The sequence below is a fragment of the Pinus tabuliformis genome, chromosome 5_1, assembly GCF_031772625.1.
Source record: "Pinus tabuliformis cultivar Carrire ecotype Pingquan chromosome 5_1, CPIR1, whole genome shotgun sequence".
Taxonomy (NCBI): domain Eukaryota; kingdom Viridiplantae; phylum Streptophyta; class Pinopsida; order Pinales; family Pinaceae; genus Pinus; species Pinus tabuliformis.
The window spans coordinates 383,071,032-383,098,765 of record NC_142305.1 but is presented as its reverse complement, the minus strand read 5'-3'; the positions used below and the strand labels follow the sequence as shown (position 1 = coordinate 383,098,765).

General features: G+C 36.3%; 1 pseudogene; it reads right to left on the bottom strand.

Annotated features, from left to right (window-relative positions):
- Positions 1–16,644: 16,644 nt before the first annotated feature.
- LOC149165047 (ABC transporter B family member 25-like) lies at positions 16,645–17,824 on the bottom strand (annotated as a pseudogene).
- Positions 17,825–27,734: the final 9,910 nt, after the last annotated feature.

Below are 27,734 nucleotides of genomic sequence, written 5' to 3'. Positions count from 1 at the left end.
GCATGTCCAAAGTTGTGATTTTTTCCTCAGCAGCTTGTGGGAAATACACATTGGTAAGATGACCATGCACATTGGTCGCTATGATATGGAAGTTAGCTTGAATGAAGTGGTGGTTTTCATTGAATTCTATGAGCACAATAACCTATGCATTCCAAGCTATTTCCAATCCACTCGAGGCTCCTATAGCATCCACCGCCATTGTGTGACAACCAGGCCATGCTTTTGAAAGAATGGTACTAAGAAGAGTACTATTACATTTCGTTTCTTGCATAAAGAAGATATGAGGTGTCTCCTTCTGTATCAAATTCTTTATCATTATGTATATCCCAAGGCTGTTCAACCCTCTTATATTCCATGATGTGAGTTTCATGGTTTAGGGTTGGGGAATGGCCTATAGTACTTTGTGTGTTTAGAATATCTTCTGGATTCTACTAGCATTTCCCCGATGAGGATGGTTCGCTATAGATCTGTCTTTCTACGTCTTTTCTTAGTATCCTTGAACAAGTTCTTGCCATCCCATTGATTTCCTGGTTGAATTCCTAAAGATCTTTGGTGATGTGCTCTAGATAGGATGACCTCTAGACTTTCTAGCTGTCTTGATGGGATCTTATCATATTGTTTTTGCTTGCATGCTTGCTCAAGGCTAAAAATATCCAAGTCTCCTAGGTCAATGCTTTCAGGCTCTTTATCCATTTTCTTGAGTTCACTTCTCTTAGTCATGATGTTCGCTACAATCTTGGGATAAATCAAAAGGGTATCGATGTCCATACCATTAGGTTTGCAGGCCATCTTTTTAATGGAGGCAGTGGAGGGGGGAAATTGGGGTTGCTCAGGGTTGAGGGTTAGCAGAGGGCTGATTGGGAATCTCATGAGAGTGCATGGGGGGTTTAGGGACCTCAAATTTAGTCTGAGCTAGAATATCAAAGCTATTGCTGGTTGAGGGATTTGGATTGCTGGGAGGGGTGTTTTTAGGTTGAGAAGCAAGATTTTTGTGATTCCTTTTCTGAGAGTTCACTTTGGTAAAGCCCTCTTGATTAGATTGCTCAGAGGCGGTGTTGGAGGAGGGCTTAGCATTAAGTGGGCAGTCTCGGAATAGGTGCCCATGTGCATGACATTTTCAGCATCGGAAAGGAACATGCTCATAATCTAAAGTCTAAATCCATTCAAAATCATCATGGAATAAACTTATCGAGTCCGGAAGAGCTTTGTTCAGGTTCATGTAGACACAGATGCAGGCATAGGAAGTGTATCTTCTGTGTTTTGTTTCTTCCGCAAATTTTATGAATTCTCCCAGTCCATTTCCAATGTATTTTAAAGATTCCTCATCCCAATATTCCAGCAGCAGGTAATATAGCCGGATCCAAACTGGTGCTGAGCTAAGATCTTCTTTATTCGGGTTGAATCACTTGATCCAGTCATGTAAATAAAGTCCAGTGGCATTGAAGAAGTAAGGGCTGTTGTCTAAGACCCTGTTTCGATCTTCTATGCAGTTGAAGATCACTGTGAAAAAACCCTCCGGTCCTAGCTTCATATTGATGTGTCCTTTTGGTTTCCATTTGGTAGCTATCCATCCTTGTAAGGCTTTCTCTGTTGGCCAAAACCCAATAAATTTTCCAATAAGGGCATGATCCTTCATGTATTGGATCTAGGTGTTGATTCTCTGACTGGGCAGTTCAATCTTAGGTTGTTCTGTAGCTACAGGTTTGCAGGTTGTGGAGGTTGCTTTGGGTTTCTCATCATCTCCCACTGTGTGTTGCTTCTTGTCCGGGGCATATAATCTATACCCTGTGGTTCATTGTGCGAATCAATGTAATGCTGATCTGTTTGCGTTTGCAGATTAAAGGCATTGTTAGAGTTGTTTGTGGCCCATAGCGTAGGGTTCACAAGCAGGGGGAGGCTCTGAGTCCTCCCCCATCGGGGAAGCCATTGAGGCTAAACTATGAGCTGACGTGCGTGGCTGACAGGAGTTGCAGGGTTGGTGGATCAGAGGCACCGTGCTCTGAGCAGTACTCCGTCGTTGAGAAAAGTTAAAACCCTAGGTCACCATGTTCTTGCTCCAGCGAGTCTCGTCCCAAGCATTTTGCATATATTTTAAATAAATAAATAAAATTTAATAATTAAAATAAATAAATTATTTTTATTGTCTAATGTCTACTTTACATATTGTTTAAAAATTTTGATCAACAATAAATTAATTTAAAGTTCAACATATTTAAATACGTTATACCTTTCCTGCTAAGTAATATATATATATATATATATATATATATATATATGAGAGTGAGAGAGAGAGAGAGAGAGAGAGAGAGAATTAAAATAATGTTTTATGAAGTGAAAATACGGCGATAGAAAAATATATTAAATAAGAGATAATAATTTTTACATAATATATATAGATTGTTAAAATAATGTTTTATATATAGAGGGTTGTTAAAATAATGTTTTATGAAAGTGAAAATAGGTGATGGAAAAATATATTAAAATGTAAAATTGTGTTGAAGAAATATCAGAGAAAATTATATATATTAGAGAAGCAATATTAGAATAGATCATTTATAACTATTATTTTTAATTTATAAAATAAACTTATTTATAAAATTTAAATTAATTTAATAAATATTTATAATTTATAACTCAATAAATTAACAAATTATAAATTAATTAAGTTATAGGTTATAAATATTTATTAAATTAATTTAAATTTTATAAATGAGCTTATTTTATAAATTAAAAACAATGCTTATAAAGGATCTAATTTTTTTTTTCTAATGGGTAGGATTAATTTCTAATGGGTAGGATTAATTTATAGTTTAAGAAATTATGATTTAAGGGTATTTACATTGTCAAAATTATTTGGGGATTACATCTTGGTTACACCATCTTTTACTATGAATATTTTTTTTGATATCTCTTTTTAACTACCACAAATTTTGAACTTGACCATTTTACAAAACAAAACCTTCAATCCAAATCACATTCATGAAATTTGACCAAACAATACTACTTTAACTCATTAACTTAAATTATAATATGTTCAAAATTTATTTTCTCATTCAATAATTTAGTAATTTATGTTTGGAGCTTACATCATATATCAACCTAAAACTAAAATGGTTGCAAATACAAACAAACAACTTCAACTCTTTCTTTATATATATATATATATATATAATTTAAGATTATTTTTATTAGGAGGGTGGTGGGAATGAGGAGATATACAACTAAATCTCTCTCTCTCTATAATTTAAAATTATTTTTGATGAAAGTAGGGATAGGGATGATGATATATATATTAAAAAAAGCGAATATGTATATAATTTAACATTGTATAAACATGAGGATGGAAGATTGAAGGAGATATTAGAGAAGCTATGAGAGTAAAAGGGAGGATATTATTGAATTTAGTTATATATATATATATATATATATATATATATATATATACATACATATCAAGGAAAGAAATCAATCACCCTCTTAACTTGAAGACAAGAGTGAGGTTTTTGGTACTAGACCAACCCACAAATATCTTCACTTAAGAGTTCTTAGGTCCAAAACCATTATCACAATATTCATCAAAGCATCAAAGCTCAACATGTCACTAGTTGGGATTTGAACTTGGGTGGGTTGGACAATAATCATTCCACTCAACCACTCAAGATAACCAAGATAACTCTTATGAGGCTAATTGGTAAAATTGGATGGACCAACCTAACATAATATTTCATAAGTTATTCTTATGGAGTTAAAGGGAGTGACATATGCCACTGAAAAGGTCTCAAAATAATATTTTCAACCATAGACCATATCCTTCCATTTGAGCTAGGTATTTAGAGTAATAATTCCTTCAAATGTAATAGGGTACCCAAATTGGGCATCAACAAAAAATTAGGTGTTCAAACAATTTTTGCAACAATATTCATCTTGCAATATTTATCTTGGACATCTATAGTCCCCTCCCATCTTTGACATTAACGAAAACAACATTTCCAACACCTACCCCTTGGACTCCCTAAACTCTATTGCTAATCTCTCTACTATGAATGAATCAAGCATAAGATTCATTCTTGTATGCATATAGATTTGAGAGGTGCTCAATAAAAATGATTTGAGTGGATTTGAAACCATGTAAAAAGATAGATGACATTTTTAAGTGGAACACATATGCCTTGTTTTTTATACACCCTCAATAGACATGAAATCCTGTATTCATGAACTGAGATAGCTATTACATATGCATGTCCTCCTAGATCAAATGCATGGTTGTAAAATAGATGTGATGATAGTGACCAAATTAAAAAGCTACTAAAAATCACAACATATAAAGAGAGAATGTCTTATGATGCAATTCTATTTTAATAAGATACAAAATGTGAGTATAAAATGATATTAAAAAAACTTATCACTTATTTTTTTTTTAAAATCTAATATTACAAAATATAAAAGATTGATTAACTCATTCAATATCATTTTTATTATTTATTAATTAATTAAAATTTTATAAATATTTTTATTACTTTAAAAATATTTTTTTTGAACCGGTCAAAATTATTTTTATTAATAAAACAGAGTGTACATTGAGATCACATATCTAATTTTTGCAAAAGATAACAGCCTAACAATAGAGGTCTCCACAATACTACATCTAACATGAATACAACACCCACCAACAACAAATTGATGCTTCGAAGCTAAGAGAGAAAAACTATATCTAAGATAAGAGATCTAAGCTATACCTTTCATATCCATGAAGCAAAGTAACATTGAACAGAAAACAAATACTTACCACACACCAAGATTACAACAAAAAAATGTGCATAGGAAACATACAGAACCATAAATTTCCAACACCATAATTCTGCCATGCCATAACCTTGTCAAGGACCAACAGGAAAACTTGCCATGAACCCACCTGCCAATCATTACTTCGATCCTTCAAAACAAGAGAGAGCCATTTCCTGTTGCAAAGAACTGTGAGCCAAGGAATTGATCTAGGCCATCTGGGACTTATTTGAATAGAAGATGGAGCTGATATTTTCTACGGACTGGTAGCCTGTTTGGCCTTTGTAATTGTGTAGGCCTGACAACTAAGATTTTGGCCATTGCAGGCGCAACCGTGCAATTGTTGGGGGAATAGGGTTAGAGCAGTCCAAGGGTTTCTCTTACCTATGGTTCCCCGACACAATCAGACAAGATGCAAGAACAATTAGGATCCATTGCAGGCATTCCATTGTTGAGATATTCCTCATCTCAGCACAGCAAGGGTGAATTTTATGGTGTTCTTTGGGTCGGTCCCAAGAATAAGTTAAGTTCGCTGCACCCCATGGGAGCTGACGATATCTCTGGTTATCACCTGCCCCGGCATTTGACAGATGGCAGTTTGTTAATGAATAAGCAGATCCTTTACTCTGTATGGTGGCTTCAACGTTCTTACTCAGTCTTCGTAACGACATGGAAAATGTTACTGTGCACTGACGTTGAAGGGGACTTGGTACAAGGGATGGGATGGTATCTCTGGTCTGTTTGCATCTGTAAATGGTTCCTGACTCGGATTTATTTTCATAATTTAATAAATGGCATGAAAAATACCTTTTCTTTTTTTTGTGTGCGCATTTTTTCTAGAAGTTAGAAAGTCGTTAAAAATAATTTTGAATTAATAAAATTGATTTTAATTATATACATTATTATTAATTAATAAATAATAATAATAAAATGTTTGAAGTATCCAATTTATTTTATTATTATAAATAACGTGTTTTTTCAATTATTAATTAAAAAATATATTTTTTTGTTGGTTAATTTATACCTATTTTATAATGAAATTATTTTTATAATGTTTTAAGGTTAATTTTTATGAATAAGCATGTTATGGGTGGGTGTTAATGTGCGCCTTGCCACTTGGGAAATTAGACCAGCAGCATAACAATAACCCATCAACACCATATAATTTCAAAATAAAATAGATATAAAGCTTAAGTTTTTACAAGTTATCTTGGCTATAAGAAAAGCTGTTTGAAATAAAAAATGTTGTCATATAGATGAAGTCCCCAACTAACAAAAACTTAAAAGGAAACATAAATGTCAAACAAAGGGGAAGGTGAGGTTTTCACTTCAATGAGCTTGGCTACCACCTTGAATTTAGTATCTGGGGATGGCCTACGAGTCGACCCTACTTCAATGCAAGAAAGTCATCACTCTATGTTTGTTTATTAGAGTTCAATTTCCTCAAGCACCACTAGAAATATGTCCTGTGTTGCATGACAATCCATCTAGACTCTACAAAACAATTTTTTTAGGTGATAATACAAATCAAGTGAATGCAAGTACCATTTTTATTTCCCTCATGTGTACCTAGTGTCCGACACCCAGGCAACAAGTTCCTCCATCACCTCTATGTTTGAATGCTACTGTTGTTTGAGTCATGTGCCATTCTCTACGTCTTCCTACTCTTGCTGCACTTCTAATGGAGTTTGGTCATGGTAGAGCTAAGTAGAAGACTCAACACAAAAATGAGTGTGCGCACTACTTGGAGAGCCACAACCTCCGACACCTCACCTACATATCACACACTAGCTTATCATGGCAGTAGATGGGAGGAAAAAGAGTATTGGATTAAGAGACCATGTTGTCAAGGGGATGAGGAAATGCATCTAGGAAAATACTTTGAGATCCCTAGTGCAAACCTTCGCGCCGATTGTCTCTTTTCTAGGGCCCAGGCTCAATGCAGGAAACAGCTGTGAGAACATAGAGAATGAACATAAATCTAGAGTAGGGAAGACCACAAAGAAAGGATTCTTGCTAAAAAAATTTAGGTAAGGAACAAAGTAAGAAGGAGGAGTAGAGCTCAGAGAACAATGAAGAATTCAAATTGATTAAGACAAGGAATTACCATGCCTATTGAACCTATGGAGTAATGAGAAGTGTTGAAGTGCACTGAAATCTAGATCACGGAAGAGAAGAAATTAATTATCTCCATCAATTGGCCTGCCACATCTGCAACATGTATTTCTTGTGGCGACTATGACCGAATCCTTACCACCTTTGTCACTTCATTGGCCATCCCATCGAGAATATTTTTGTAATTATTTATTTATAAAAATGAAATTATATATATATATATATATATATATATATATATATATATATATATATATTTTTTTTTTTATTATATAAATGTAATTTTAATTTTCACTCATTGATTTAACTTTAAAATATTTACAACTTACTATTTAGATGATTTTAATTGTAATTAAGAGTTAACATTTTAATTTGCTGTGCTTATTGAGTCTCTTTATGATAAGACAATTAATATCAACATCTATATATCAAAATAAATCACTTCCTGTCGGCTCAACCACAAACATCTCAATAGCAAAAATGATTTAACAATGGTGACTCAAGCAACTGAACTAACTCTCAAGGCCATATATCAAAACAATGTTAAGAATGATAAGACAATTAATATCAAGAATCATATGTCAAAACAATGTTGAGCATTGTATATGATTTGATCTTATAAAAAATACAATATTTTTTTTATCATTGATTTAAATTTCTATTAGCGAAACCATATAAACTGAATGGCTAATAAATGTCGATAGACATCAATCCATGATAAGCATCAAAACACTTCATGATTCATCTCATGTTGCTAAAATTAAAAAAATAATAATAATAAAAAATAACTAAATTGTAACTTTATTTTAAATTATTATCATTATTATTATTACCAATTATAAAAAGAATTAATATATAAGTTGAACATATATACATTTATAAAAACATGTACAACATTCTTAACTATGGATATTCACTCCTACTTTACCATGAAGATTCTTAATCAGTGAGTAGACTTTGTTACAATATCATGGGCCAATACCACAGATTATCAATACCACATGCCCAAAAAACCATAACTTATTTCTTATGACACTTGTTCATATGACATTTTTTTAATTAATAAATTTAATTAAAAGTGAAAAAATGACATAATAGCTTTGGAGATAACTCTCAATCTTTGATTTGTGAATACTACTAAGAATATTTCTTGAAGGTTAAATCCCTATCATCCATCTAATAATTATTGATAATTAAATTAAAATTTTGAAATCCCTATTGTAAAATAGACACATCTATTGTAATTATTTAGAATTTAATATTAGATTGTTTTAATTGTAATTAAAAATTAAAAATTACTATCAACAACCGAATATTCAATCCATAATAAGAATTGTTTTAACTTAAGTTGTGAGAAACATTATATGGTTTGATCTTAAAAAAATTACAATTCATGTTTTATAATTAAATGTGGAAATAATCTCATTGTGGGACGACCAAGTGGTTGGCACAATGAGATTTTATACCCTCCACCTAGTTTCAAATCCCATAGGGGGGCATCTTTGGCACATTGAAATAAGGTTCAAGGATTAGGCTCCCCCAACCTCGTGGAGTTCTCAACTTTTTCTAAGTTATAAATTTATGGTATATCTAGCTTACAAGATGTTGGATATACTCTTGATGTTATAGTGGCAACCACTAAGTTTTATTATAGATTTTTTTTCTTTTTTCTTTCCCCACCCCCCCACACACGAGAGTTTAGTGAGTTAAACTTGAGTGGATAAGTACTTTGTACTTAATGTAAAAGGTTTAATTGCTTCTATTACATGCCTTATTTGATACTTTATTATGACATATGTTTTAATCACTATAGACGGGTTCACACAATGCACACGTATATTTATCTAATAGAAAAATGTCTAAAGACATTAGTGACAACAATGGAGCTAACACTTAATCATACAATTAAATTTGTCTCTTTATGCTAACATTCTTTTTGAAAAGTATTCGATATAAAATTTATTTGACTAAGTTTTTGTGTTATGAAGAGCACATCTATACTATCGAATTCACTTAGAAGTTACACCTAGCCTTGAATGAGATTATTGATATCTTGTTAACCTATTAACAATTATTCCATGAAAAGAAAATATGTTACAAGTGAGATTTTAACCTTTTGTTTGACATAATAACATTCCTCTTCTAAACCACTCAAACTAAACTTAATATATAAAATATAAATTTTTTATAATAAAAATATACATTTTGAAATGAATAATCACTCAAATACAAATTCAAGTTTATTAATGATGGTGGTGGTGGTTAATGTCCATTGAGATTAAAATTGGTTGATTGAATCTTAAAAAAGGTAAGTGATTATGTAGTATACCAAGAGGAGGATAATATGGGGTACGTAAGGGGGTACCCAAGGGAATAGTGGGATGTAAAAAAGGGGATCACAATTAGTTAGTTATGTAAAGGTATAGTTTAACTTATAGATGAAAGAACATTTTTCACCCAGACCCAACAAGATAATTTCAAGCTAGAATGTGATTTTTTATTTTCTAAAATACATCTTTGAATGCATAAATGGATTATGAACCTTGAAAAACCCCTGCAACACTTGAATTCTACATATTAAACAAGTTCAACTGAAGTTTTTAAAAATATCTACCAGATTTTGTTTAAAATACAAGAAAAAAATGTCATGAAAAAGGCCATTGTGTCTATCAGTTAGACTACACCTTTAGTAAATAAAGCACGTAAGTGGTTACCCACATTAATGACAATTGTAAGTGGTTGAACCTCATTATTTATTCTGGTTAAGGATAATGAATAAATAGGCCATAACTAATAATGATGGGACCAGCCCAACACTATTAGGATTGCTCAACAATTAAATGATTTAAATGTGATTAACCGTGGATTAGTTTATGATTACCAATCGTTCTCGGATTTTTCTGGAAAATGATAAGGTGGCAATTATGTGTGCAATTAATACACTGTATTGTATCTCGATTCATGTTTCCCGTTCCTCGTTTTACGCCAAAACCCTTCCACCATCTTTCATTCAACCACTTTTGTTCTTTGCACTTTGTCGTCAAGGTTTGCTCTATTTTTCTGCCTGTGTATGCAGCTACACTGCACCTATTGGGTGCACTTTCAGGGTTTTCTTGTCTGACAGTGTGACTCTTATATTTGCTTGGATAACTTTTGGTCCTCGTTCATTAGGCAACCAAAAATGGTTCTGCCACTTGTATAAGTGTTTTCATGTGCTCTTTTTGCAATTGTTTCAACTTGTCTTTGCTCTAGAGGCTTGGTTTTTGATATGAGGTTGTCTTGCTTGTGAATCTCAGTGGGTTGGAATGCACTCAAGTTGCATAACCATGGCTCTCTCCAATCTTTGCCTTCAATGCAGGTAGCCTCTTCCGTCCATGTTTCAATTTGCTATTTTTGTCCTTCTGTTACTATTGTGGCCACTCCTTTGTCTCAGTCGTTGTTTCAAATTCGAGGTTCAAGGGCTTATACTCTGTTCTTGCTGTGAACCCTTCAGGTAGGGGAATGAATCCCTCTTACAATTTCATTCATGCACTTGTTCTTTTTTTCTTCCCTCTGTTCACAGGTTGCTAACAACTACATTTTTGTTCTTGTGCAAGAGATAGGGTTTGCATTTGGGTATGCTCAGAACAATCACGTCGGCCTCTGCTTGGTAGGCTCTGTCAACACAACTAATCTTTAGTTTTAGGATTAGGCCTGTGAGATTGAGGGTTTGGTTTTCCTCAATGCTTGGTCAATGTTGTCTCTCAGCTGTAGCCTAGTGTCTTGGTCATTTTGTTTAGCGTAGGCTTCCTCGATTCTGTGCTTGTTGACTGTAATTTATAATGTGTGGGAGCCGCTTCCCAAAACCCTCACCTAGGGTTTGTCGACTGTCGACTATGTGACTGTTCGTGGGTTATGTTGGAACTCTGCTATGTATGCTCATACATTTCATATTATAATTGAAAGAAAAATTCCAGAGAAATGTTGGTTTTGATTACCTTTGTTTTAATGGTAATTGTTGGTTGTCGTTCCTTTCACTCTGACTTAAACGCCCTTGAATTAGGATTGTTAATTTGCAGTTGTGTTTGTAATTTCTTCCACGAATAGAAAGCACTATAGTTGTTCTAGTATTCATTAGAGTGGTTGATTTCGAAATTAGGAAAATAATGTATGGCTCATATGTGCTTAACTTGTCTGATTTATTTGTCTGCGTTCGCTCCTATTCATTCACTGTCGATTTCTTTCACGGGTTACAAACCCTCGTTCTGGAAGTGCATCTCTGTCTCGCTATTTGGACTCTGTTTCTTAGAAAAATAAGAATTAAATAAACTTGTATGTATGCATTGTATCAGTTACTCTGATGTTCGGTGAATTAGGAAACAAAAACAAAAATGTTATGGACACACAGATGGATTCGAATTATCTGTTATTTTATTGTTATTGCTTGAATGCTAAGAATGCTGAACCTTTTCAATGGATTTTTCATGTACATTTGTAGTCTTTGTTCACAGTTACTTGAACTGTGTAGTAACTATTTTCAGTTGTAATTCTATTTAGTTACATAACGATGCTTGTATTCGGTTTCGATTTTTGACAAGATTTTACATCAAACACATCTTGTTTTTTTCTCCAAAATGACAGAACAGTTATTAAATTTCTATTGATTAAAGACAGACAAAATAATTACCCTAACCAACCAAACTATCCCTAACTAGTACTGAAAGTGAAAGTAAACAAAATATTCCACCCTACTTTGACAAACTGACATTAAAAAAAATATTTTTTAACACAAATTCCATCTTGGCGAAGACCAACACCTGGTCATGGTGCTCTAGCTGGATGATCCTGCATCAAATAAATAAAGTGGTTAACCCACATTGTGGAAGGGACCATAATTAGTTAGGAAATAATGTGATGTAAATGAAATAAGCCTATGGTATTGGATGTACGGTATTGAGGGCTCATGGTATTACCCATGGTATTGTATGTCTGAAGCTTATATAAAGGCTAGAGGCTCTCCATTAGAGATATGTCGAGTATTGTTTGTATTGACAAACATATGGTTTGTGGAGTATTCTCCTTCCTTAAGGAGTAGTTGTATGGTGTTACCCTACCTCAAGGGTTTTTCTGTTAATAAATAAACATTCATGTATTATTCTTGTATCCCTCTTAGATTGATTTTGGCAGAGATTTCAATATGTTTGCAGTTATATTACATATTACTTGTGTTTCTTTAGAATTTTATTTCTATGTTCAAAAATTGTTGAGAGAAGTGTCCCAAAACCATTTTGATGGTTTAGAATAAGGTTGGTATTGTGAAAAATATTTTTGACTTGAAATTTAATTTGCATATACACATGGCATTTAAGGGAAATTTATTTTTATCTTCAACCCTCTTAATGTCACAAAGATGACAAATTCTTTCATCCCATGGCATTTTGGTAATTGTTCAATATTAAGTTTCACTTTGGAGTTTGTGAGAATTTTCACTTGTAACAATGTTGATTCTTTTCTTTATGCTAGTCAAAAAAGAGAGATTCTTTTGATCTTCAATATTAGGGAAAATCACCTCTTTATAAGATTTAAATTTTGTTTTATCTTCTAATTCTTTATTGCAGTACAATTTCTCTTTTACTTTAGGTGTAATAATATTATTAATATTATCATTACTTTGTATAGTGATCTCTTACTTTATTCCCTAATGATGTAGCCAAGGTTTGACATCTTTATGCCATCCTTGCTTGAGCAATAAGTGGATTTTCTTAGAGTCTGAAGCAATTTTGGAAAGCATCTTTCTTTCCATGTTTTTTAACTTGTTCTTGTGCATTAGGCACCTAGTCATAGTCGTGCTCTCAACAATGGAAATGATTAATTCTATTAGGAGAATAAGATATGGTATATTGCCTTCAATTTTTACATTATAAGTTAAAAAGTTATTTTGGACCTACTCTATTTTTCTCCATGATTTTATAGAAATGTTGCATCCCCAAACTTCATAGAAAAAAAAACTAACAAGAATGAAGAAAATATCAAACAAAATATTTTCTTAATATGAAATCATAATATAATATAATTTATAATTATTTTCAAACCCATAATAAACTTTCTATCCTCTATTTGTCATTTTCTAAATACTATATTTCTAATTAAACTTACAATAATGTTACAATATTTATAAAAAACACTTTTCTTAAATTATTACATTATATTAATAACATATTTTCATCTTTCCCAAATTCCAAATAATAATAGCTTTGTAATTCATGAAATAATAATTAAATATATAATATTGCTGATTAAAATAGATAATAAGATATTTGTAAGATATTTTGGACATAGAAATTTTGAAATCTAAGTAGCTACAACCTTCCACTATGAAACAATGATGGGATATATAATGTTACATATGAAAATGGATAATGAGGAATTGTATCATTTGAATTAATATATAAAAAATATAAAATTTAAATAATGATGATGATGTGGGGTTTATATTTCATGAAATAATAATTAGATACAATGATGGGATATATAATGTTACATATGAAAATGGATAATGAGGAATTGTATCGTTTGATTTAATATATAAAAATTATAAAATTTAAATAATGATGATGATGTGGGGTTTATATTTCATGAAATAATAATTAGATATGTAATATTGCTAATTAAAATAGATTATAAGATATTTACGCCGTAAGGCGTTCCTCTATGAAATCAACTCTCCTCTCAATATACGTGTACATTTGTGGGCCTTTGATTTTAGTGTTAGACGATTAAAATAATGTGAGCCATTCGATTAATTTGACCCTTGCCCTTCTCGGCATTATCTGGATCGCTCTTGTTCACCTCTACTTCCAGGTGCTTGACCACAGGAGCGGAGCGGAAAGGCAGAGCCCTGTACCCTCTACGATTGGTATTGTTCCTCTCTTCATTCATGTCGAGGCTGCAGAGTCATTGCCCATCATATCCTTCTTCCATGGTGGAGGGTTTGCTGCCCATGGCACGAAATCAGAAAACCTTTTGCGTCTCCATGGCAGAGCATTTTCTACCCTGTCTTCCGATTTCGTGTTCTACGACATTTTCTGCAGACAAATGGGGCCATTCACTGCCATATAAATGCTCTGTAAGAGTTTTCAGTTAACCCTAAGTTGTTTTTCTTACCAACAACAGAGCCCTGTACCCTCTACAATTGGTATTGGATATGCGTCGAGTAGTGTTATATTTCTCCTCCATGCCCCAACGGGAGTGCAGGTTCCTCTCTTCATTCCTGTCGAGACTGCAGAGTCATTGCCCATTGTCTCTTTCTTCCATGGTGGAGGGTTTGCTACCCATGGCATGAAATTTGAAAACCCTTTGCATCTCCATGGCAGAGCATTTGCTACCCTGTCTTCTGATTTCGTGTTCTACGACATTTTTTGCACATGGCTAACCACGAGACGCAGTGTTAGTGATCCTTAAGTATTCCAACTACGTATTCCAACTACGTGAGGCTTTAACATAGTGCTTAGTCTTTACAGGTTCACCTCTTCCTCTGGACCCTGACATAGTTATCTTGATATGGATTTTCCCTAAACTTCATCAAGCTCAAAAAATTTAGTTAATATTTAATTGCTTTCTCGAAAATCTCTGAAACATACCTTTCAAAATTATTGGGAGTTTGATTTCAATGGTGGCATTCCTCCAATAGACTCGTTCTGGAAACCCATATAATTTTTGTTTTACATGTTTTTTTCTGTTCTATTTTGATTTACTTAACTGCTTCTGGGGATCCTAGTTATAAATACTAAATAGTGCTTGGTATTATGTTGTTTTGAAGCTGATTGTGGTTCAATGAAGTGCAGCGAATAACATCAGAAGAAGCCCTCAGGCATTAATGGTTTAGGGAGGCTCCATTGCCAAAATCAAAAGAGTTTATGCCAACATATCTAGCTCGACATGATCATGATAGGTACGATGCTTTAATTGTTAATGGCTGTGTCATTTGTTAGCATTATTAAGGAAATTGCTATTGGATCAATATGCAGATCATGAACATACTGTGTAGCTACATGGATAATCAGATATGCTTTTGGTTTTAGGCGAATGCGGCGGATTATTTAGAGTCCAGATCCTTTAGAAGAGTAGCGGAGAAAGGAGCTGCGACAAGGTGAACTAGGTGCTGGCGGGTTATTTTGTTGATATTACCAACATAGACATTTATGGGAGAAATTGGCATGCATTTTGGCAGGGTGTTGATTCCTGAGGTATAAATGGACATCATTCTGATTAAACTCTTCAAGGCCAGATATTATCAGCACTGGGAGTAGGAAAAACTGTCTTCGAGTGTTCAATAGTTCATAATGTTGATGAGCAAGCTTACGAGATCAGATTTGTAAGTGGAGGAAGTCAATCAATTTGGGCTTTTGCTACCAAGTAAAAAATGTTATGGATTTGTTTATTGGTTCGTCGGGGCTAATGGTTTTAGAGTGCGTCATGCATGCAGTTTGCATCGCAAGGTGTGGCATAAGGACTTCCATTGGGGTAACCTCAGTTTCATTTCAAGGTTGTGCATGTAACATATTTCTTTGGCATATTGTAAGAGATAATCAAATTTTCACCAAAGTTGTGGGAAATGATATTGATGGTTTTTTTGCAATATGCACAATTTTTTTTTTTTTTTTGCTTGTTAAGACTAACCTACGCACCCACGGGGGATTTGAACCAGTGACCTATCGCAAGGAGTGCCTTAACAGCGCACCCATTCACCGTCAATCCAAAGCCCCGTGGGCACAATTATTATTTTTTAATCTTGCCTTGTGTGTGCAATAGAACGCCTGGTGATAAGTGGAGGACAAGTTCTTTGATCTTTATACCATAGAACGGAAGGAAGGCAAAATACTGCATACAAGGTAATGATGCTTATGCAATCTTTCTGGAACCTCCACAATGAAGTTCCAGATGGTTTTTCTTTCCATCACTGATGGATTATTATTGGTGGCAGGCAGAAGGAATAGGGGAATAACTACTCTATTATGATTATCTTGTTTTATGTAAAAAGTAGTACTTTTACAGAGTATGTTACATGACTGGACGATTAAACAATTTAATGATATCAAGAAGTTAAGGCATGGAAGTTTGGAGGGTTTTGTTCGAATCATTGTGTTAGTCATCTTTGGGATTATAGCTACACAAAAATGCCTTGGTTTATCATGTTGTTATTCCACGAAGTGTTCATCCATTTATTTTACTTGGATATTCAGAGTGAATCCTTGTCAATAACACGCTTTTAGAGGATTTCAGACTACTTTACTGTTAGTTTCAGTGACTACATTGTAATGAATTCAACAATTTAAAAGCAATTAGCAACATGCTCTTCAGCCAAGATAGTTATTCTCTCGTGATACTTTCTCTTACCCTTGATTCCATCAGCCTTTCACTGGGTGGCACTGTAAACAAGTTTTGGTAACTTTTTCCTCAGATATTTTGGTAACTTTATGTTTCCCATGATTTTTAAGAGCATTATCTTCTTTAAGAAGTATAAAATAAATACTAAGCAGGATTTGCAATAAGTCCAGGAGACAACCACAAACACATGAAATACTCAACAAGATTTCCTTCCATAAAATTATAAGCAAGGATCATCTAACAATTGTTAATCGTCAAATTTCTGTGTGAGTGACTCTGGTATCAGAGATTCAGACTAGATGTAATTAGCCATCAATGTAGTATGGATTTATGAAACGCAACTCAGGTAGTTTGCTCCATGTTCGTTCGGGCTAAGAAAACTTAAATTTTAGTTTTGGATCCTTGCAGTTGCCTTTGAATTAGAGATGCATAGATACCATTCTTTTTCAACAATTCCTCATGAGTACCACTTTCAACTATCTGACCGCCTGACACAACTGCCATGGTAGTTGCACTTTAGACTGCTGAAAGTCTATGTGCTATAACTAAAACCGTTTGTCCTTTTATCAATTGGTCCATGGCATCCTAATTAAATACAAGCAAGGGCATTGTTAAGGAAGAAAATAAGATCACACGAAAAATCAAGAGTAATAGAAGAACAAAGAGGATATCATGGTTTGGGTCATGGTATCACCTGAACCAGGTATTGACTCTTTGCATCCAAAGCACTTGTAGCTTCATCCAAAAGAAGTAAACGAGGATTCCTCAATAATTCCCTTGCTATTCCAATCCGCTGTTTTTGACCCCCTGACAACTTCACACCATGTTGTCCAACAAGTGTATTGTACCCTTCCAGAAAATTTGATACAAACTCATGGGCATTGGCCATTCTCTGTATTTGTTGAGTCAGAAGTGGACAATGTTTCAAATTTAGGAGAATTCCATATTCATTGAAATAGTCAAATGAAGCAACTAATTGTACTCTCAATTTGACAATACAAGTCGCATGTTTCTAGTTCAAATCAAACGAGATTTAACGGCAACATTTTCAATGTCAACAGTGTTGGCTCTGCCTTTCAGTCCATATAGAATATTGTCTACTACTGAGCAGTTGAAAAGAACAGGCTCGTGGCTCACAATACTTGCAAAATTTGCCAGTTGGTTTTAAATGAGTGCATGAAAATCAATTTTGCTTCCAGGTTGGTACTTTCCCCTGAAAAATCGAGTATAGTAAACATGAAAATAGATTGCCTCTTGTTTATATCTTCTAAAAATATCTGATTATAGTAGGCACCCACATTAACAGGTGTAATAGATGAAAAAATATTAGATAATATCGACACGTCGTTCACTATTGATTCGAAACATGGTGCAACTCCTAGCTCATCAAACAAGTCTATAGTCATTTCCTGCAACCCAGCAGTGCCTCCACACACTCGTGGTTGATGCCTAGACGACAAAAACAATACATTCTTTAAACTTGTGTACTCTCAAACATTTCGAATACTCCATTGGACCCAAATTTAACAGAACCCCAAATCGGAATTACCTGTACTCCCATGGACCCAAATTTAGCAAATTCCCAAAACAAAATCAGATTATATGCATGGCTCATCCAAGGAGAGTCAAGATGGTTGCACAGTAAATCAGGAGGGAGATAACAGATATGCTTTTGAGGGACAAGATATTACAACAGGCCATTCTTTCAGAGACTGCACTAGGAGCAGACAAGTACTTATCTTCACTAAAAACAATCAGTGATGTTGAAGTGTGAGTCTGCCAAAAAGGTACATTTATATTCTGTAATGTAAATACCATTTTATGTACCTTTCTATTTTTTGTTTTCTCTTGACATATCTATTTTTGTAAATATAAGAAGTATTTTTCAAATTTAAAAAAAAGAGAGATCATCCGTAATCTCTCCAATTGCCCTTCTAGAAAGATCATTTTGGACAGATCCTCGACATCAATAGTAGCATGTAATTCTCTGATAATCATTCTATTGGAAGAAAACAAACTCTTAGAATAGGCAAGGGTTCTCTACTCTGTCCATGTCCTTTGATCAGTATCCCAAAAACCATGCCACAGAAAAACACCCTTCTTGTTGAGTTCCCTTGGCTAAAATCTTGTGAGTTCTAATGCATTGTTATTGCATTCTCCAAAATCTAAATAGGATGGAAGGTGAGATCTGATCCCCTCCTATTGCCAATAAAGTCCCAGTAAATACACTTAGTCATGGGCTTCCAGGCTTCCCAAAGTTCAAACACTCTTGAGGACAAGAAATTCCTATATTCTGAGGAATTGAGGAGTGTTAACACCCAGGTTGTTCCCTTTGACTCCCAAGGGAATACGGCCGGGGTAACCACTAACCAATCTTTGGATTACAGCTTCTAGCCAAGCTGTAATCAGAGAGGGCTCTCTCTTTACTGTTTGTCTCTGTTTTGTGAAGATTTTAGGCTAGTTATGATTTCAGGGTTTTGGTTTTATGTTTTGGTTGAGGGATATCTTTCTGTACCTAAGGTGAAAGTCTTCAGTTAGTTCTAATCCATTGGGCTATGGAGTCTGTGGCTACAGGTTGTTTGAAAATATTGAGTTGAGTTGCTGAAACTACAGGGCCATTTAAATACTTCATGAAACAAACTTGAAATTGTGATGGTGAAGTGTGTTTAACCAGTGAAAAGCAATTAAGAATTTTCCACCAAGCTGGGAGTGTGAGAAAGAGATATACTGCACAGGAGCAAACTTGAATTCCTGAAACAATAGTCACTGTGAAAGATATAGTGTGAGGTGCAACAATTAATAATTACACCTTTATTACTATAACTAAAGGAAAACGTTTATAATAGCTTAGATTGAGTTCAGGGTAATTTGTGATTAAATCCTAGAACTATTCTTTTTCCTTGCCATTAACTGTGAAACACAGAACATGAATGAGATATGAAAAGATAAAAAAAACACATAACGAAGAGTTTTTTAAGAAAACTTATTGAACCATGAAGTACGCAGGAATCCTGTAACATTCAGCAAAACACCACAATGCCTCAGATAACGCAGAGCTTTGGAAATTCCATCAGCTTTGTATTAATTCTCTGAAAATTTACAGCACAGGAACTCTGGAAGAGAAATCAACAACAACCCCTGCAAGCTTATGCGAGGGGGGAATATATACAAATGGTGATACAAAAATATCTGAAGCATTGAGTCATCTGAGAAATAAATATGTTCACCAACTATTACAGAACAGCAGATGAGAAAGTTATTACAGCTTTGAATACAAAATAAATGCCCTTTAATTCTGTCAGAAGACTTTTTGACCTTTGGAGGCCACTGAGTCGGTTTGAACGTTCTGTTTTTAATGCTGGATGATATGTCTTTATGGCTGTCGTGCTGTAGCTTTCTCGGCCCTGTCACCTGTGACTGTCAGTACTGCCTTGGTGGCCGAATAGTTTTGCTGAGTTGGCTCAGCCCATTTTTCTCCATACATGCTGAATTTATCAAATTTTTCCTGTGCATGATAACTTATATTTTTTGATGAAAACTTGGTGAATGGCTTCTTGTCTATAATATCATCTGTATGGTCTTAGTCCACCATTCCTGTGTGGGCAATTGATGTCTCAGAATTGCCTCTAAGGTCTCATCTGCCTCTGTGTATTTATAGAAATTTGGAGGCACTTCAAACAAATGTTTGATCTCATTCATTATAAAGAATAAGTTCTCTACCCTGTTGTAGAGACTTTGTCCTGTTGCTGGTCCTGGTTCTTCTGAAGTACTGGGTCTTTCAGTGATCTGATTAGTAGCGAATGTATTGACCCTTTTGGCATAATGCTCATGTGAAAGTAGCCTCCCTGCGTTGTTCAGTAAGCCAGGAAGACCTCTGTTTTGTAATGCTGCAAATCTGTCCATAAACTTATTAACCTCTGTCTGCATGTCCTGGCTTCTTCTTTCCAATGTCTGTACCAGGCTTTTTAATGTCAGGACCCTCTTTATCAGCTGGATGGTCTCGGTTCTGCTTGTAATTCCCATTGTCGCCAGCTGAGCACTTGTTCTGTTATTAAGCACATTAATCATTCTATTGGCAACCTCAGGCATATTGCCTAGAGATGCCTTTGCTCTCTGGATTTCTCTATGTGCTTTCCCTATGAGCTCTATTTGCTCATGAATGGTCTCAATGTATTGCCATTGATCAGTGATGGATTGGCCAATGTTGGCCCATAAGACTGTCTTGAGCTCAGCTATCACTTTGTCAAGTGTGAGCTCCTTCTCCAGCTCCTTTATCCTCTCTTTGAGAGCCTTTATCTCTCTTCCTTTCTCAGCTACAGTCTGCTTGGATTTATCATATTTTTCATTCAACTTGGCTAAATTCTCCCTGGCCTCATTTAGTTCTGTCATTTGGGCTTCCAGGGCTTGGATTTCACTCCTTAGCTTCTGCATATCCAGGCTTGGAGCCTGCTCAGTTGTTGGTGCTGGCGTTGATGTAGATGGTGCAGTAGTCTTAGGAGGTTCCTCCAGGTTGATTATCTCTGGAGGAGGCTGAGATGTTTGTCCTCCTTCTTTTTGTTGTAATGCTGCCTGCAGTGCAGCCTGTGCAGCCTCTGATTCTCCCAATTTCTCCTGTGTCAGGATCAGCTGTTTGTATAATGAGACCAGCATAGCTGATGCATCTTGGTCATGTCTCAGCTGGGCAACCTCTTCTGTTTGAGGATGAAGAGTTGCTGGGATTTTGATCATCTTCCTCAATGCTGCCATATCTGCATCTCTTAATTTCAATAATGCTTGTATGGCCTTGATGTCCTTGGGATCATGCCCAATTTCTATGATTATCTCTTCTAAGGCTTTGATCCTGTTGTCCTTTGCTTGAGAGGATGCTCTTTCCAACTCAAGTTGGGCAGTTGTGTTGTTTAGGCTATTTTCTAGCCTGTAGTTCACCAATGTCTTATCCGCCAAGGAGGCATACACCATCTCACCCGTTTGCTTATGTAGTTCAATCTGATCCATCGGGTGGATGTCCTTGGCAAGGACCTCAAGATTGGTCCTCAAGTAGTCTGCAGGGGACTGTGGCTGCAACGCGGTTGGCATGAAGTGGCTCATGATCATTTTTCCTTCATGGACATCATATGCAGACATTAGTCTTTGCTGGTTAGTGGGATCCATTTTCAACAAATGATTATATAGCTGTATTTTTATGGGCTCATTCCTCTTCTTTATGTCAATGAATTGTTGCTTGATGCCCAGTTCACCTCCTCCTTGCTGGCTTGAGGAGCTGACTTCTCCTCCCACTGTCCTCTCTTGTTCCTGCTGGAAGGAACTTGCAGATGCTTCCATACTAGGTGGGCCCATGCCCAAAGATTGCCCTATAGGCATTTCTTCTTCTGAGAGGGGATTCATTCTGTGTCTTTTCTCCCCTTGAGTTGTTGATGTTGTGAAGGGAGTCTCTCTGTCCCTCTTTCTACTTATGTCTTCTTTCTGTGGGGTTTGGAGGACTGAGGCCTCTACTGTTGTCTCCTGCCTAGGAGGCACAATTTGTTGTGGCTGCTGCTCAGTGGAAATTGGGGCCTGTGATGTATTTGCTTGCTGCCCTGATTTATCCTTTTCTTGCTGCCCCTCTTGTTGCTGCTGTACCTATTGCTGTTGCTGCATTTCCTGCTGCTGTACCTGTTCATGCTGCACCTCTTCATGAGGTGGCTGCTCTGGCTCCATCTCTTTCTCTTTGCCTTTGCTAGAGATTTGATCAGTAGCTTTGGCTGCTTGTTGATGTGCTATGGAGGATGAGGCAGCTGCTCCCACTTGAGTGCTTGGAAGAGAAAATACCTGTGAACAAAGCTCCAAGTCAGCCATCTTTTGGAGATTTTTAACCGCTCTTTGATTTAATTCTTCTTGTGTAGCAGCCTCCTCTAAGGTTCCTCTACTCCACTTTATTTGATATGCATACTTTTATATGTGAGGAAACCTTACATGGTCATAACCGGACAACCTATATTTGACCCTTCTTAAAGTTATGAAGTGATTGGGGTCATAAGGTTTCCAAAGGAAACTGGTCTGTAGGCCAAGGGATTCTAGCATTATGTTTGCTTCTTGCCAACCTTCCTCTCTTTTGTTGTAAATGAAGTGGCCTAATTGGTTTCTTACTTTGAGCTATGCTTTCTTGCCTTTGCCTGAAAAATGTAGCACATCAGCATTCCCAAATTGCCTGAAGTATTCAAGGGCAAACAATCTCATGGGCACATATTTGGGCAATCGGTATGGGGGCAACTCACACCCATATATCCTGATAACTGTGTGGTTTTGGTAATAGTACCAATCCCCAATGTTGTATACCTTAGATAACTGAAGGACTCTCTACATCTCATCAGTTAGTCTTGGAGGAGGTGAGCTCATAAGCAAAGACATGGCTGGGTGGATGAAGAGGTCTATAAACTCACAATAAGTGTATGGAGAACAAGATCTGTAGTGGAAGGCAGAGGACCAATAAACCACTGACCTTGGATTTCCTTGTGCATCCACTCTCTTCATAGCAAAGTGAAATTTCTCATGTTGATAATACAAAATTAAGTGGTAGATGTAGGAGGTGTATCTGAACACCCTTTCTCTTGCCAAGTTCATCAACTGCTCATGTATTTTATCAGATATATAGGTGGCATAGTCATAACAGACTGGGGACTTGCCAGGGGCAAACATGAGCATCATCAACAACACAGTTTCATCAACAAACTCAATTGAATTATAGCCTAGAATGGGACTGATCATGTCTACAAGGTCCCTGCCCAATTGGTTGAGGTAAACATGAGAAATGAGAGGGTACTTCACGGTGTCAGAGCCAATGTACAATTGATTTAGTTTGGTGATCTGAGCATCTGTCAATTTAGCTCCTTGCTTTATCAGATCAATTAGAGATAGAGGAACTAATTTCTTCTCAGTTTTGAAGTGCAGCATCTCTCTGATGGCTTCAGGGGTGACATAGAAAACAACTGAGCCTGAAGGGTCAATCACAGCCCTCTGAGTGGCGTCATAGTAGTCAGCACATAGGTGGATTAGGTCAGGGAACTGGTTGACCTGAGGGAGCTTGAAGATAGGGAGGAAAGAATCCCAAATGCCCAATACATCTGTTCCACACTCATGTTTAATCTTTAATTCATTTAGCAAGTGGATGTGGTACTTGCTGTGCATTAGCATTTCTTCTGATATCTGATAATCCAGGTCTGCTAATGGTTGCCATTCCAATTCTCTCTGAGGGGCATTTAATGGGGCAATGTTCAAGGCTACAGGAGCTACTGGTGCATCCATGGTTACTTTAGGGCTCTGTTTGTATGTGAACTGGTGTTAATGAACAGAACAATACCAAAGGGGTATTTTTGCAATAGAGAGGTGAATTGCAAGGAACAGAGGGTAAATTGTAGCAGCAGCAATTGAAATACTGCACAGAGGACTATAAAACCAATATCAGGACTGATTCAAGTGTCTCCACGGTGAATTATTATAGTTTCGGGGTCTAAATCCACGAATGCGCGGACAGACTGCAGGTTTGGTGAAAATTTGGATGAACACGGCTCTGCAGGTAAATTTTGGCTCAACAGTTAGCAATAGGCCCAGGTCACTGAAGGTTTGCCGGTGAATTCAGTGTTTTTTCACTCTTTTAAGCTTTGTTTCAGACAATTCTGGACACAACCGAGCACAGGGGAGGTAAATTTGATAAATACCTGGTAAATTTGCTTGGCAATGGTGATAATGCAGGTGGATTTGGCGCGCCAACGGTCCTCGGGTCGATTTCTGCAGGTTGGCGACAGTTTGGACGTAAAATGCATGCAGGGGAAGTAACAGTCTCTTTTGCAAAAGTAACGAAAAACACGGTTTTTGGCCAAAATATGGATTTTTTGGGACATTGGCGCCTTTTTGGATGACGTCAACATGACGTCATCAGGTGGGGTCAGGGTCGGATGACGTCAGCATGACATCATCAAGTGACGTGGCGACTTAAGAGTGGTCCACGAGGGTGAAGTGGCGGGCAGGTTAGAGCAGTGGCGGACGGGGGCGCTGACGCGGTGGTGATGTAGCAGTGACGCGGTAATGACGTTGGCAAGGCGGGTTAATGGAAACCGGAGACGGTAAGCGGTTTGATATCGCACCGCCTTATATACGGAAGCGGGATTGTCAGAGGGCGCTCCAATACGATTTGGGGGTGACGCGTGGCAGAGGCCTGACGTCACCCTCTGACAAATATCGGAAGCTAACTTACGGACGTCGGGGCCGCTTCGATATGCATGAGAACCGTCGGATGAAAAGGGCCAGATCCGACGGTCGACGGGTCATTGAAGTGCCAGGACAATACGGCAGCGGGCGGAGAATATTTTAATATTTTCTTTGAAAAGTGTGCCCGGCGGGGACTTAGGACTTCAGCAAATTCATATGGTTTTCAATGTATTTTTTATAAAAATGCGCATAGCGCCCGAACTTTGGGTAAAATGAAAAAAGTGGGTTTTTCATATGTTTTTGCAAATGAAGCGGGTTAGGGGTGAAAATGGGGTTTTTTACAAGGTTTTTTAGCAAATGAAGGGGTTAATGGTTTAGATAACTTCTGAAGGGGGAAGAGGGGTAGGGTTTGGGTTTTTAAACTGACCAGATGTCAATTTAATCCCTGACTGTGAACATATGGCTATAATGCCAAGGGGAAGGGATATTTATGGAATGCTTGGGATTTATACACCATAGTGTTTATAATAATAGGGAAAGGGTAACATAGGGGATTTAGATAATAAGAAGTTAGGGGTTAATATGAATGGAAGAAGTAAATGAGGGATGAAATCACTAAGTTTATATGAAAACAACTTAGCTTAAGGAGTATATCAAAATGAAAAGAATTTTAGACAAGAAATGTGGCTTTTAAAAGACTAAGAACCAACATAAAACCTTAATTTCTTTCATGAAAACAACTGATGAAGGGATGTTAGTAATGAATGTGAAAGGGGGAAAAAGGAAGTTAGTCATGCTCCTTTGCTTTGCTGCAACATGATGGAGAAGAGGAGCTTCTCTATGCACTGATGTTTGCTTTGTGTTAGACCAGCAAGATTCATTTGAAAGAAATGACATTTCTGCAACCCCATCTGCCTACCCATCTACTTGCCTAGCATTTTTTGTTTCTTCATGGAGGGTGCACTTAGACTTGCAGACCCTTATTTTCCTTTTCTTTTCTCTTGGCTTTTTCTTTTGATTTTCTATCTATAACTACCCTTATTGCTTCCAAGGTCCCAGATTAAGCAGTTGGGAACCTTACTTCTCTACCGAAGCTACTGGTATGCCAAGATTAAACAGTTTGGACAAACTTCTTTCTCTATTTTACAACAAAAAATTGAAACATGGCATGATCCAGATTAGGCTGTTGGACCACCCATCAAAATTTAATCAACATCAAGCTTATGTGCACACATTGTCTTCTTTTGGAAATATGGGATCTTTGTGTCACCAAAGCAGAGCATATTTGGAACTTTCTTTGCCAATCATGAAATATGAAACCTATTGGTATAGGTAGCTAACAGTGGCTCCACATGGGGATGGTTTTTCTATTTGAAAGACCAAGAACAGCAGGTCAGAATGCCTTGGTCCATGAGTTCTTTTACCCAAACTTGGAATATTCCTCTTTGAAATGCCAAAATTGTGCTCTTCCCATCTTGGTAAATCTCTGAACTTATTTTCCTTTTGCTGATTACTTATAAAACTTGAGAAACTACATTTTTACATTTTAACAGAAAGTAATATATACACCTGATTATGTACAAGGGAAACTCAGGCTGCACTTATGGATAGTAGTCAAAATAGTGCTTCAACATCCTGCCATTCACAGGACCTTCATCCAAATCAGCTTCATCAAGACTTTTAAGGAAGTAAGTATTGTTTCCTTGTATTGCTTGAACAGCAAATGGTCCTCTCCAAAGGGAATCAAATTTTCCATGTTTTCCCTTATCTTCCCTTCTTGAATCCCACTTGAGGACTTTATCACCAATGTTGAAATCTTCAGCCTTAGTCCTTGTGTCAAAGGCTTTCTTTAACTTTTCTTGTAAAACTTGAACTCTATTGTAAACTTGGTCTCTAGTTTGCTGCAAGCATATTATTTGATTGATCCTTCTTTGCATATCATTTGGATCAGCTTGACTTTCTTGAAGTAGTTTCATAACAGGGACCCCTAGTGATGAAGGAAATTTGGCTTCTAATCCATAAAATAACTCATATGGGCTGATCCCAATTGATCTCTTGGTTGTTAGTCTATCTGCCCATAAGGCATTCACAAGCTTCTTATGCCAATTCTTCTTATTTTCTTCCAACACCTTCTTTATGATGTTTACAAGGCTTTTATTTGATGATTCAGCAAGGCCATTTCCTTGGGGATAGTATGCAGTAGAATGGCCCAAGGTAATGTGAAATTTGTGGCAGAAATTCACCATCTTCTTAGATCTGAAGGCAACAACATTGTCTGTTATTATCTTATCAGGACAGCCAAATCTAGAAAGAATATTGGTCTCAAGGAACTGAATGATAGTGGAATCATTTGCTTGTCTGCATGGAATAGCTTCAATCCATTTAGTAAAGTAGTCTGTAGCTGTTAGAATCCATCTATGTTGGCCTGAAGATGAGGGATGAATTTCCCCAATGAAATCCAAGCCCCATTGTTGAAAATGTCTCTCTGTTGCAATAGGCCTCAAAGGAAGTGGCAATAACTTTCTCTTTCCCTCAAACACTTGACATTTATGGCATGAGGTGGTGAATTTCTTGACATCAGAGAAAACAGTGGGCCAATAATAACCAGCCCTCAGTATCTTATCCACAGTGGACTTCTAATACAAGTGTCCACCACAGTCACCTGCATGAAATTCTTTGGTGACATTGTTAGTCTCATTCTCAATCAAGCAGTTTAACAGTATACCCTCATGGTTTTTCCAAAGCAAATTGCCATCCATGACACAAAATTTTGAAGCTTTCAGTTTTAGGAACCTACACTTAGTTCTGGACAATCCTGGTGGAGCACACAGGTTTTGTAACACATAACATATATCAGAGTACCAAGGGGATTGTTCAAAGGCTGCATTGATCTTTAGAGTCGCCAGCTCCGGTTCATTGTCCAGCTCGTTTATGTCTAAGGCTTGGAAGTTTGCTTCTGTCATTAGTTTGGCCAAACCTTGCCCTTTTATTAGTTTTGTAGGTTTTATTTCAATGTCAAATTCTAAGATGTTGGCTATCCATTTTCCTCTTCTGCCCTCTAAGTTTTCTTGAGTGAGTATGTATTTTACAATGGGGCTTGGCACATAAGCTATAACATGGGAATAAAGGATGTAAATCCTAAAGTCTTTAATGGCCTTGATCAAAGCATAAGCTTGTTTTTCCATGATCTGATATTTCAGAGGTGCATCTCTAAGAGCTCTACTAAAGAAAGCAATGGGTTTCTCATTTCCTTGGTCATCTTTCTGTAACAAAACAGCAGCAATAGT